We start from the raw sequence: 13,519 nt of genomic DNA, 5'->3' as shown, positions 1-13,519 counted from the left end.
AGAGTCGGTTCTGAATCGCTGTAACGAGTCGTTATATTTTCGACTCTTTTGTCTGTTACCGGTGTACGTCACTGGGTAACACATTTGCATAATCCCCGCCTGCCCGCGAAATACGAACAGAGTCTGACCTGCATGCGTTTACATCATGTTGAGAAGTACAATTCGAGCCTTTTGTTGTGTGCTTGTCATTTTATCAAGAACTGCTTCTCTAATCTGGGCTTTTATCTTCGTTGGCTTCTAATCTTCTTAATTTGGACTAACAAGCTCTCTGAACCACGACCTGTAAGTAGTACGATTGATACGTTAGGTGTACATTTTCAATTGAGTGCTCAAAATATAATTTTTTTTGTGCCAATATGTGATGTATACCTAGTGCAGCTTTAGGTTTCCAGGTAAAGCACGATATTACTGTCTTACTGAAGTAGTTCTAAAAATTTGCAGTGAACCTAAGAATATGTTGATTATTGTAGACTGATGTTGTTCTAATTACTTTGTTTAATAATATAGAATGTAGTTTAGCACACAGACTTTATAATAATTGTGAAACTGCTGTTTATTGTGCTGCACTGGCAGTTACAGGGTTAATGCGGGAGAGATGAGTGATTTCGGCTGGTGCTCCTGTGATACAACTGTTCTGCGTTCTGATTAAAAGTTAAGACCAAGCGTCTTTTTTCTGTCGCTCTTCAAACATTACAGTAGACATATTTTGGTTTACAAACTGTATTGTTTAATCAGTTAGTCACGTTAGCACTCGGCTAACGTATCCACCTAGTGTTCACAGTTTAGCAGCTAAACTTTAGCTGTGGGCACGATTCGCTTGCATAAGTGTTTTTGTGTTTTTTATGTCATTATAAGAACTGATTGATTATATTACTGTTGTATGTAAAGGTGCTTTTTCAATGGTAGTGCTAGTTAACTGGCTCAAGGACTCCTCTCTGTGCCAATCACAGCAGGTTTGGCCAGCTGATCAATCAGAGCAAAGTAAGCTTGAGGAAGGGAGGGGTTTGCTCCGAACTTGCTTGAAATGAATCATTTTGAAATCATTGGCAAATGACTCTAATATTAAATGTATATTCTGAGAAAATTACAGTGTTTTCTGACCTTAGATGCATTTAAACCTGATGTAGGGGACTCCAATACAATATTGGGACACTTTAAAATACCATCTGACCTGCTCTTTAAATTTGATCTGCTCCACAAACAGTTCTACATAAGCTAAAGTGCATTCTAAAAATCTCAACACTTCTGATAACAAGGTAGGCTATTTCCCATCGAAAGGTTAAGATTTACAACAAAAATCTGGTCTGATTTTGCATTTGTTTGAGCAAAAATATGGCAGACTGAATGAATTTGTAAAACCACAGTTTGACAGCAGAGGGCACTTATGAACAGCAGAACAGAGCTGTTTCCACGGTAACCTCTGTAAACAAAGCTGTGCTTCTAAACACTGCTTTATTATGCATTACACAGAGGAAAGATGGAAAGCAAATCCAATCAAAACTTTTATTATGCATTCACACAAATTATCAAATCATATATTCTTTCATATAATTTTCCTCAGCAGTCTGCCTTCAGTCATTTTTTCACACAAATGAAACTAGGTTTTGTGTCTGCTTGACTTTTAATAAATTTGTATTTAAAACTGTATTTAATGTGAGTTTTTCAAATCGTGATAATCAAATACGGGTGTAATGATAATTAAACTAATTAACGGGATCATTAAAATAACTTCATGGCCTATATGTCAATATGTCTTGGCAGGGGCGATTCTAGGATTTTCATTTTAGGGGGGCTCAGCCCTCAACAAGTATAACTATATATATATATATATATATATATATATATATATATATATATATATATATAAAAAAATATATATATATATAGCTAAATTTATATACCAAAAAGTGCAGTATTCCACTGTATATTGCATAGATAGGTGTAGTATATAACTCAATAAGCCAAAAAGTCTTCATGATCTCTCTCTCACACACACACACACACACACACACACACACACACACACACACACACACACACCTGTTTACTGTACACACACAAAATTTTACTGTTTGCATTTCTTGTACAAACCTCTTTTTTAACTCAAGTATGCAAACCTCTTTGCCACATGCACTGGAATATGTATTACACTGAAAGTTACATTTTCAAATGAAAATGGCAACATGATCGTTTTATAAAGTATGCTTTCGTATGTGCTTCACTGAAGGAAACACCTGTGTGAATGCAGCGAAAACTTAAGCTACAGTAGATGGGGAACCGACTGATATTTTGTAAACTTTATTTATGACAAACAACAAAATGGCACAGATGCAGCTATTATAACAATCTATTGTTAAACACACCTTAAAAGTTGCACTATTTTGAACTTTGACCGCAGCGCGCTCGCAAGCCCACAGCTGGTGTGCTCCGCTGCGCAAGCCATTGAAATCTGATTGAAATTAATGGGTTTCATAGCACAGCGCTTTCCGCGTCCTGTGTGAAAGCTGCTTTATCCTCGGTTTCTCGCTCTGTGGATTGAAAAAGAAGGTGCTGAAAGAGGGGGAGGAGCCGATCGAAGCCTGCCACCATTTTCATTATGAAATTTAAAGCAGGCTGAGGCGATCACAAATTCTTGTACAGTTTATGGAGCTAATCACGAAATTTTAGGGGGGCTGAGTATGGCTATAGCCCCCCTAAAAATTAACTTGCGACGCCCATGTGTCTTGGTGAGCTACTTGCAATCAGGCTGCGAGCTACTGGTAGCGACGTGTTGGAGACCCCTGTTCTAGATCCATTGCACACAAACTGAAATATTTCAAGAGATTTTTGTTTTAATTCTGATGGTTACGACGTACAGCTTAGGAAAATAAAAAATTCAGTATCTCAAAAAATTAGAATATTCCATTTTGAGCTTGATTAGTTTGATTAATTTTGAGTATAAATACTGGGTACCTCCTGGGCTAGTTTAGGACATGCAACCACAATTATGGGAAAGACTACTGACTTGACAGTCGTCCAGAAGATAATCAGACACCCTCCACAAGGAGCGTCACAGAAGGTCACTGCTGAAAGGGCTGCTGCTCACAGAGTGCTGTATCAGAATATAGTCATAGAAAGTTGACTGGAAGGAAAAGGTGCACAAGCAGCAGGGATGACCACAGCCTTGAGAAGATTGTCAGGAAAAGCCGATTCAAGAACTTGGGAGAGCTTCACAAGGAGTGGACTGAAGCCAGAGTCAAGAGTCACACGTTCAGATGTCTTCAGGAAAAGAGCTACAGCCGTCACATTTCTAGAACCAAGACACTCCTGAACCAGAAAAAAGCCTCTCATCTGGAGTAAGGAGAAAAGAACTGGGGTCTCATTTATAAACGTTGCGTATGCACAAAATGGGCATAGAAACATGCATACACAATTTTCCATGCACATATCGTGATTTATAAAAAATAAACTTGGCGTAAATATGTACGCACCATACAGACATTCGAGATCTCTTTTTCCTGGAGTGAGAAAAGTAACTAAACAGCAATTTTAAACTCTGTTTTCATGTCGATATACACATTTACATTAAATACTCCACTTGCATTAATGGAGATAAACACTGAAATTACATAATTTTACAAAAAACATAATTACATAATTTTATTAACAATAGGCTACATCATTTTCCTGTGGTATGTTATGTTTTAATGACAGCGAGGAGTGCTATAGGTGCACAGTAATTCATCTTTAAACTAAACTACAGATCACATGTTATGAGAAATATTTTAGTGAGAACAATGATCAATGATGCGCACTTACTTTGATATTATGGTGGACACTGCTGGATTCAGTGGTCGAACGCTCCATTGTCTGGTTTAAATAGGTCCAGTGATAATATCTTACTGTACAACCGCAGCTGCACGGAGGTGTTGATGTCGTGTGAAGGCATCTCTACAAGATAATAAAAAATACCACTATATTTAAAGGATATAACTAGGAGAAAACGGTAAGATTTGCACGTTTCCTTTTTAAAATACTTTGTCAGTGACGAGCCGACTCAGACAATTGTATTTACACTGTAATAAATATGAGCCTATCTGTTTTCACTAAAAATAACTAAAAGATGTTCATTAGCAAAACTGCATACATTTAATTTGATTTGAATTGTTTTAAAACCATTGAAATACTATTTGGCCAGTGTAAAAGAATGAGATCAACTCTATTCTAAAATATATCGGAAAACAACTTTAATCAATTTTGTTTTTATGGATATTTTCACATATTTATTATAAAACATAACAGGATACTGGATAATTTTTAGCTTGTGTATGGCACGAATGGCATTATAGTCCCCATCTCATATTTTCTTAATGTCTCGGTGATAAATATGGTGTCACGTGGTGGGAATATGCATGGAAAATGATATGCAGATGAGGTTATGCATAGTAAAACTAGGCGTTGTAAGCTCCATATATGGTGATTTCGGGGAGGAGTCGGGGTGGAGATGCACGTGCACACAATCTTCCCCTGACTGGGATTTATAAAGGGATTTTTGGACAGGTTCTGACACACGCATGGTTTTATAAATTTGAAAACTTGTGCATACACAAAATCTAGCGTTTGTGCATACAGTATGTCACAGGCCGGAGTGGCCGACCCACCACCCCTAATGGGCGTCACCTCAAGGAGCAAACCAGTAAAAAGGCAGGACAACAAAGTTAAAAGAATAAAAGTCTTTGCTTTATTAGGTTAAGAACAAGAATATTTAAGAGGCAATCGTCGTATCTTCTCTAGGCTTCAAGTGAGAAGGGCAGGTACGTGTAATGGTTCCTCTTCAGTGAATGCTGGACTCTAGACAGATGGCCGCTCAGACAGCAGAGCTTCACAACGGAACAAAGTGGACCAAGTAAGTCCTCAACCAGCAGGGCTTCACAGTGAAACAGCAGGGGCCAGGTAGATGGCAGGTAGCGTATAAAGATTACTCTTCAGTGTACGCTGGACTCTGGGCAGGTGGCCGTTCGGACAGCAGAGCTTAACAGTGGAGCGGCAAAGGCCAGGTAGATGCCCGGTAGCGTATAACAATTCCTCTTCAAGGGAGGTTAGACTCCAGGTAGATAGACACTCGGACAGCAGGTCTCCACAACGGAACAACATGGATCAAGTAAATCCTCGACCAACAGGGCTCCAGGCATTGAAGAGGTTACGTATCTCACCAGCGCAGCTGTACACTCACAGGGCTCAGACAGAGAAGAGGTTACGTATCTCACCAGCGTAGCTGTACGCTCACAGGGCTCAGGCAAAGAAGAGGTTAATAGTATTTCACCAGCGCAACTGTACACTCACAGGGCTCAGGCAGAGAAGAGGTTAATAGTATTTCACCAGTGCAGCTGTACACTCACAGGGCTCAGGCAGAGAAGAGGTTGATAGTATTTCACCAGCGCAGCTGTACACTCACGGGGCTCAGGCAGAGAAGAGGTTATGTATCTCACCAGCGTAGCTGTACGCTCACAGGGCTCAGGCACAGAAGAGGTTAATAGTATTTCACCAGCGCAGCTGTACACTCACGGGGCTCAGGCGGAGAAGAGGTTACGTATCTCACCACGTAGCTGTACACTCACAGGGCTCAGACAGAGAAGAGGTTACGTATCTCACCAGCGTAGCTGTACGCTCACAGGGCTCAGGCAAAGAAGAGGTTAATAGTATTTCACCAGCGCAACTGTACACTCACAGAGCTCAGGCAGAGAAGAGGTTAATAGTATTTCACCAGCGCAGCTGTACACTCACAGGGCTCAGGCAGAGAAGAGGTTAATAGTATTTCACCAGCACAGCTGTACACTCACGGGGCTCAGGCGGAGAAGAGGTTACGTATCTCACCAGCGTAGCTGTACACTCACAGGGCTCAGACAGAGAAGAGGTTACGTATCTCACCAGCGTAGCTGTACGCTCACAGGGCTCAGGCAGAGAAGAGGTTAATAGTATTTCACCAGCGCAGCTGTACACTCACAGGGCTCAGGCAGAGAAGAGGTTAATAGTATTTCGCCAGCGCAGCTGTACACTCACAGGGCTCAGGCAGAGAAGAGGTTAATAGTATTTCACCAGCACAGCTGTACACTCACAGGGCTCAGACGGAGAAGAGGTTACGTATCTCACCAGCATAGCTGTACACTCACAGGGCTCAGGCAGAGAAGAGGTTAATAGTATTTCACCAGCGCAGCTGTACACTCAAAGGGCTCAGGCAGAGAAGAGGTTAATAGTATTTCACCAGCGTAGCTGTACACTCACAGGGCTCAGGCAGAGAAGAGGTTAATAGTATTTCACCAGCGTAGCTGTACGCTCACAGGGCCCAGACAGAGAGGATGACAGGTATTGCACCAATGCAGCTGTACACTCACAGGACTCAGGCAGAGAAGAGGTTAATAGTATTTCACCAGTGCAGCTGTACACTCACAGGGCTCAGGCAGAGAAGAGGTTAATAGTATTTCACCAGCGCAGCTGTACGCTCACGGGGCTCAGGCAGACAAGAGGTTAATAATATTTCACCAACGCAGCTGTACACTCACAGGTCTCAGGCAGAGAAGAGGCTACGTATCTCACCAGTGTTGTCTCTGGACGGTGTCAGTCTCTGCAGGACTTTCTATCGACTCCGGTACTTTGCCCCACAAAGCAGAAGAGACTGGAAAACCTCTCTGTATAACACCTCTTCGTTAGACAGTCATTTAAACAACATAGCTCAGCAGCCCCAGCATGGGAGAAAGTGATCAGCAGTGATTTGGAGTGGAAAGCAAAAACCACACATCCACACTCACATAAATCCACCAGAATACTGCAAGAACTCACTCGTGCTCACTTAAACACATTTGGACTGCAAAATTGAACCGACTCACGGTGCACCCAAAGCATTCCTCTCACCATCCAGCTGGCATTTCCTTCCCAATGGATCGAATAAACAGGGGCTGCACACAAGTCAGTTTAACACTGTTGTTCACTGGCATCGAAGAAATCAGAAAGACGTTTTAGTTAATTTCCAGTTTTCAGACACATGACTCAGCCTCCACAGTGGAAACGGCAAATCTTTATCTTCTCTTTAGAATTACAAAGTGGTACTTAACTGTCCAATGTCGCCACGGTAATAATCAGAAGCCAATAAGGAGAGGAGTCGAAGCTCAGTCAAACTCACAGCGTGTTTTTCCACAATCCTTGTTATTCATTTAAAGAATATATAGCTCTTCACCCACTTGAACTGTTAGAAGTCTTCACAATCTCTGCTCCACTGCCTGTATTCCTCTGAGTCCACGACGGCCCATGCTTCTCTCATTCAGAATGGCTTTTATAACCCTCTCTCCTAATACGTGTCCCAATCACGGATCATAATCCCACGCATCGCCACCTGACGTGAGTTTTCTCATCAAGCCTCGCCCGCCGCCATGATCTTCTCATAGGGAACCAGAACCGTTCTGGTGTTCTGCTGTCATTGTTCCCCAGGGGAACATATCCCAAAAAGAAAAAGTTCCGCCAGGCCGCTTGTCACTCCGTGACATCGTCCGTTCCCCTAGAACGTGGGACTTGAGTCCCATTCGCCATATCTCACCGGAGGCTGGCCCTGGGTATCTCGTTGGGAGTGTCTAGGTGGAACTACAGGGTCCACCCCTCTTATCGACCTCGGGGCGCCTCGGGATGAGTGCCCATCCCACTAACGGTGACCTAGGGGCCGCGGGCACTGTCGGAACCTCTTCCCTCGGTCTTGGAAAATTTGGACAAGGGCGGAGCAAGTTCCGATGTAAGGTCCGTTCTGGGCCCGACTTTCCTTCAGGTCGTATGGTATTGACCGGATGGTCAGGGCCATGTTGCCGCTCAACCACATAAGGCCTGGACTCCCACCGGTCACTGAGTTTCCCCTTTCCCTGGCGCCGACTATCCCGCACCAACACCCGCTCACCAGGTAACAGGGGAGCCTCCCTTGCCATCCGATCGTATAGTCGCTTACTTTTAGCTGCAGCTGCGCTTATCTGGTCCGTAACCTGTCGGTAAGCATAATGAAGATTCCGATGATGCCGGCTCACCCATTCTGTGGTACTGAATACCTCCCCTGTCGAAGCCGTCCCTAGGAGCAGATCCGCAGGCAACCGCACATGTCTCCCAAACATCAAATAAGACGGAGCATTGCCAGTGGTACTGTGTACGCTGTTATTATATGCCTGGACCAGGGCAGGTAAACAATCTACCCAATTGTTCTGCTGGTCAGCGTCCAAGGTCCCCAAGAGACTCAGCAAAGTTTGGTTGAACCGCTCACACCCTCTGTTCCCCTGGGGGTGGTATGGGGTAGTACGAGTCTTCCTACACCCATAAAGCTGGCAAAGCTCTTGTATAATCCTCGATTCAAAGTTCGGCCCTTGATCAGAGTGGAGGGTCTCTGGGCAGCCAAAGGGTTGAATCACCACCTTCCATAGAGCATTTGCGGTGGTACAAGCGGTCTGATCTAGTGTCGGGATGGCCCAAGCATATTTGGTAAACAAGTCCGTGACCACCAAGATGTTCTGGTAACGATCAGTTGGTCGACCCAGTGTCAGGAAGTCTATCGCCACAATATGTAACGGAGACTTGGGCCACATGGGGACCATTGGGGCTCTCACTTCCCTCCTGGCCTTAAAAAGCATACACCGAGGACAGTCTTGAATAAAAGTACTCACGGACGCCTCCATCCCGGACCAGTAGAAACACCTCCGCAATAATGACACAGTCCTCTCCTGTCCTTGATGTCCGCCTGAGCATGATAGGCCCGCAGCAGAGGTTGGATCTGACTTCCCGGTACCACCACCTGGTGCACCTCTTCATGGGTCACCGGATCCTGGACAGACCGACAAACTACTCCCTCTCTCCGACCGAGCCTCTCCCACTGTCCAAGGATCTGCCTCACTGCCCGTGTCTGAGCTCGCCTCTCCACCACTCCGGGTAGGCACCCTTGCTCCAGGTAGGCCCGAACTGCTGCCAGATCACTGTCCGCCTCCTGCAGCCCCCTCCACCGTTGCGGGTCCCAGCCCCAGCTTGTGGCAATCTCGTCCTCATCGGTCCCGGGAGCCTCCACCGCTCTCACCATTAGTTCTCCGCCCACCTCAGGGTAAGACACTGTTTGTTGACCACCAACAGCAAACGCAGGGAGTCGGGAGAGTACGTCTGCGTTTGTATGTTCTCGGCCCGGCCGATACTGTAGTTTTTAGTCGTAGTCGGCTAATTGGGCAGCCCAGCGTTGCTCCACAGCTCCCAGCTTGGCCGTCTGTAAGTGGACCAAAGGATTATTGTCCGTCACTACGAGTACCTTGGCTCCCCACAGATAGTCTTTAAATTTCTCACACATGGCCCACTTAAGGGCCAACAGCTCGATCTTAAAGGAACTATAGTTGGCATCATTCCGTTCTGCTGGATGGAGACTCCGACTTCCGTAAGCAACAACCCTTTCCACTCCCTGTTGCCATTGGGCGAGCACTGCTCCCAACCCAAAGTTACTCGCATCCGTATACAGGATGAAGGGCTGGGTGAAGTCTGCATAGCCCAAAATGGGGGCCCGCAACAATTCTTGCTTGAGCGTCTGGAAGGCGGCATCACAAGCAGAGTCCCAAGCAACAACGGGGGAGCCCCGACCTCGAGAACGTCCAGTGCCCACGAGCAGTTGGTTTATGGGTCTGGCAATCTTGGAGAAGTCTTTAATGAATCGCCGGTAATAACCCACAAAACCCAAAAAGGCCCTTACTTGCCGGGCAGTCTTTGGGGGTTCCCACCTCTGAACAGCTGACACCTTTTCCGGATCCAGGGAGACTCCGGCAGCGCTTACGCAATGGCCCAGGAACTTTACCTCTTTCCGGAATAGCTGGCACTTATCCGGCTGCAGCTTGAGTCCATACCTCTCCATGGCCCTGAACACTTGTTCTAGATGTTTTAGATGGGAAGCAAAGTCTGGGGAATAGACAATGACGTCGTCCAGATAGACTAATGCAGTATCCATCAGTTGGCCACCCAGGCACCGCTGCATCAGCCGCTGGAAGGTGGCTGGGGCGTTACAAAGGCCAAATGGCATCCTATCCCATTCAAATAGCCCAAAGGGGGTAGTAAAAGCAGTCTTTTCCCGATCCTCCTCTGCTACCCGAACCTGCCAATACCCACTGGCCAGATCCAGAGTCGAGTACCACGCTGCCTGGGTCAGTCCGGTGAGAGAATCTTCTATCCGTGGCAGGGGGAAAGCATCTTTCTTGGTTACCTTGTTTAACTTTCTGTAATCGACACAGAACCTCCAGGCCCCAGTCTTCTTCCGTACCAAGACTATCGGCGCGGCCCATGGGCTTCTACTCTCACGGATGATTCCTTTTTTCCAACATCCCCCGCAACAGGGTACGGACCTCCGAAATAGAGCGTTGGCGGGACAGGACGATACCGCTCTCGGCTTGGTGTCGCATCACCCGTGGGGATCTGGTGCGTCACGATATCGGTACAACCATAGTCCTCATCATGGGTGGCGAACACATGTTGCCACTGAACCAAGACATCCCGGAGCTGGCACTGTTGGTCCTCCTCCAATCCTTCCCCACGCAGAGGTTCCCCCGCTAGGTGGGCTGGCATCTCCTCTCCAGACGGGCCTGCCCTTTGATCCACCCGTACGATGGCCACCTCGACTACCGTGGAGCTTACTTGACTGAAATGAACCTCTTCGCCTTCTCTCACTTGCTGGGGGCTCACCGAGGTAACTCGGGCCAACCGCTGGTGGCGATACAAGTTGACCGGATAGGGGTTCCCGTTCCGTACTCTTACAGCAACTCGTCCCTGATGGGCTACAGCGAGTCCTCGGGCCACCTCAACAGTCTGACAATCCCCATGGGGCTCCACAAGGACCCAGCTCTCGGGCCCACGAGAGTGGGCCGGCAACCGGGCCCAAACAACAGCTTCACTCCGTGCTGGTATGGACAGAGCGTAGTGACAGGCCACACGACCTGTATCCTCACGGTCCCCCCTGAGTGCTAGCAGCCTAGATCCTTCGGTAGTCTGTAATACGTTCCCATTCCTGCCTCTCCCCCGTCGGGATGCCCGAGCGGGTTTTAAACTGGAACAATTCCTCCCAGCAATCCAAAATAACATTCATGCCTAATAAGGCACGATGCGCCCCCAGACAATGGTCCCGGACGACAACAACTCCCTTCTGCTGCACACTGACGCCTCGGATCTTGAAATCGATGACAAGGTACCCGATGTAAGGGATGTCCAGTCCATTTGCGCCCCTCAGGGTAAGCCAAGGTGGTTCCGTCCCCTGTAGATGGTGAGCCTCGGACAGCTCCTTTGAAAGACTCTCAGAGAACAACGTGACTTGAGAGCCAGTATCAACCAGGCATCGGACTTGGGTACCATTAACCTGGACCTCCACAACTGGGCAATGCCCAACCAAGCTGTCTCGAGGGGCAGGCAGAGGGGGAGGGTCGATGAAAGGGGTCCCGACCACTTGACCCACAGTGGCCGGCAACTCTAAAAACCCCCTTGCGGGCCATGTCGGGAGCTACATTGGCTACTAACATGCCCCGACTCTCCACAACTGTTGCAGATGGGTTGACCTTGGCCGTCCCACTGGAACCTGGGATCAGTTGAGCGAGCAGGGCGACGTCCTGAATCCCGATTCCCATCCGAGTAGGACCGCTCCCGAGGCAAGGGCCTCGCACCAGATTGCCCTCCCCGAAGCTCTTCGAGAAGGGTCCTAGACATTTCAGACATTTGCTCCCGAACATCTCTCATCAACTCGGCAGGTAGTGTCTGCCTCCAATCGGTCACTTCAGGCGGAATGGGGACACCAGTCCCCACTGGCGGCCATACAAACCGAGGAATCGGCTGTCTCGGCATGATCTATTTCCAAAGCCAAAGCCTCTTGACGCAAGTCCTCAAATGACAATGCTGGATCTCGGCGAAGCTGTGAACGTAGATTCTGGCGAACGGGCCCTTCTCGGAGTCCCATAAGAAATTGGTCTCTTAACAAAGTCTCCTCCATTCCCAGACCGTGGTCTGGTCTCCCCTTCAATCGAGTAAACTGCTCTCGTAGTTGCAAGGAAAAGGCCCGCAGGGTCTGCCTGGGCCCCTGTCTACAATTGAAGAACTGAGCTCGAAGGGTAGCTACCGGCATGGCATCTCCATACTGTGTGGCCAGGAAATCAAAGACAGCCCTTGCAGTAGCCTGTGCCTCTCCAGAGGCGGCTTGGACCTCCCTCTTGGCCTCACCTTCAAGTGAGCGCAGAATAAACTGCAACTTCTGCGATTCGCTCAGGCCCTGTAATTCCGCCAGATACTCTATCTGGGCCTTCCACTCCGATAGGCTCAGTTCGGATCCTGATCCTCTGAACTTTTGGGCCCAAGGGGTACCCATAAAAACAGGCATGACTCGGGGCCGACCCCCTGGCACATCTTCATCCGCCATTGGGAAATCTCTGGGCTGCTCAGACTCGAGGGACAAACCCTGCCGGCTACGCCAAAAGTTGTCACAGGCCGGAGTGGCTGACCCACCACCACCCCTAATGGGCGTGTCACCTCAAGGAGCAAACCAGTAAAAAGGCAGGACAACAAAGTTAAAAGAATAAAAGTCTTTGCTTTATTAGGTTAAGAACAAGAATATTTAAGAGGCAATCGTCGTATCTTCTCTAGAGAAGGGCAGGTACGTGTAATGGTTCCTCTTCAGTGAATGCTGGACTCTAGACAGATGGCCGCTCAGACAGCAGAGCTTCACAACGGAACAAAGTGGACCAAATAAGTCCTCAACCAGCAGGGCTTCACAGTGGAACAGCAGGGGCCAGGTAGATGGCAGGTAGCGTATAACGATTACTCTTCAGTGTACGCTGGACTCCAGGGAGGTGGCCGTTCGGACAGCAGAGCTTAACAGTGGAGCGGCAAAGGCCAGGTAGATGCCAGGTAGCGTATAACGATTCCTCTTCAAGGGAGGTTAGACTCCAGGTAGATAGACACTTGGACAGCAGGTCTCCACAACGGAACAACATGGATCAAGTAAATCCTCGACCAACAGGGCTCCATTCAGGGAAGAGGTTACGTATCTCACCAGCGCAGCTGTACACTCACAGGACTAATTCACAAAAGAAGCTAAAAACACACAACCATCACACATATAAAATCACAGGGCTCAGGCAGAGAAGAGGTTAATAGTATTTCACCAGCGCAGCTGTACACTCACAGGGCTCAGGCAGAGAAGAGGTTACGTATCTCACCAGCGTAGCTGTACACTCACAGGGCTCAGGCAGAGAAGAGGCTACGTATCTCACCAGTGTTGTCTCTGGACGGTGTCAGTCTCTGCAGGACTTTCTATCGACTCCGGTACTTTGCCCCACAAACCACAACATACTGGAAAACCTCTCTGTATAACACCTCTTCGATAGACATAGAGTAATTTAAACAACATAGCTCAGCGGCCCCAGCATGGGAGAAAGTGATCAGCAGTGATTTGGAGTGGAAAGCAAAAACCACACATCCACACTCACATAAATCCACCAGAATACTGCAAGAACTCACT

This window comes from Cyprinus carpio, unplaced genomic scaffold (genome assembly GCF_018340385.1).
Source record: "Cyprinus carpio isolate SPL01 unplaced genomic scaffold, ASM1834038v1 S000006497, whole genome shotgun sequence".
Classification (NCBI taxonomy): domain Eukaryota; kingdom Metazoa; phylum Chordata; class Actinopteri; order Cypriniformes; family Cyprinidae; genus Cyprinus; species Cyprinus carpio.
The sequence above is the reverse complement of the archived record's forward strand: the minus strand, read 5'-3'. Positions refer to the sequence as shown.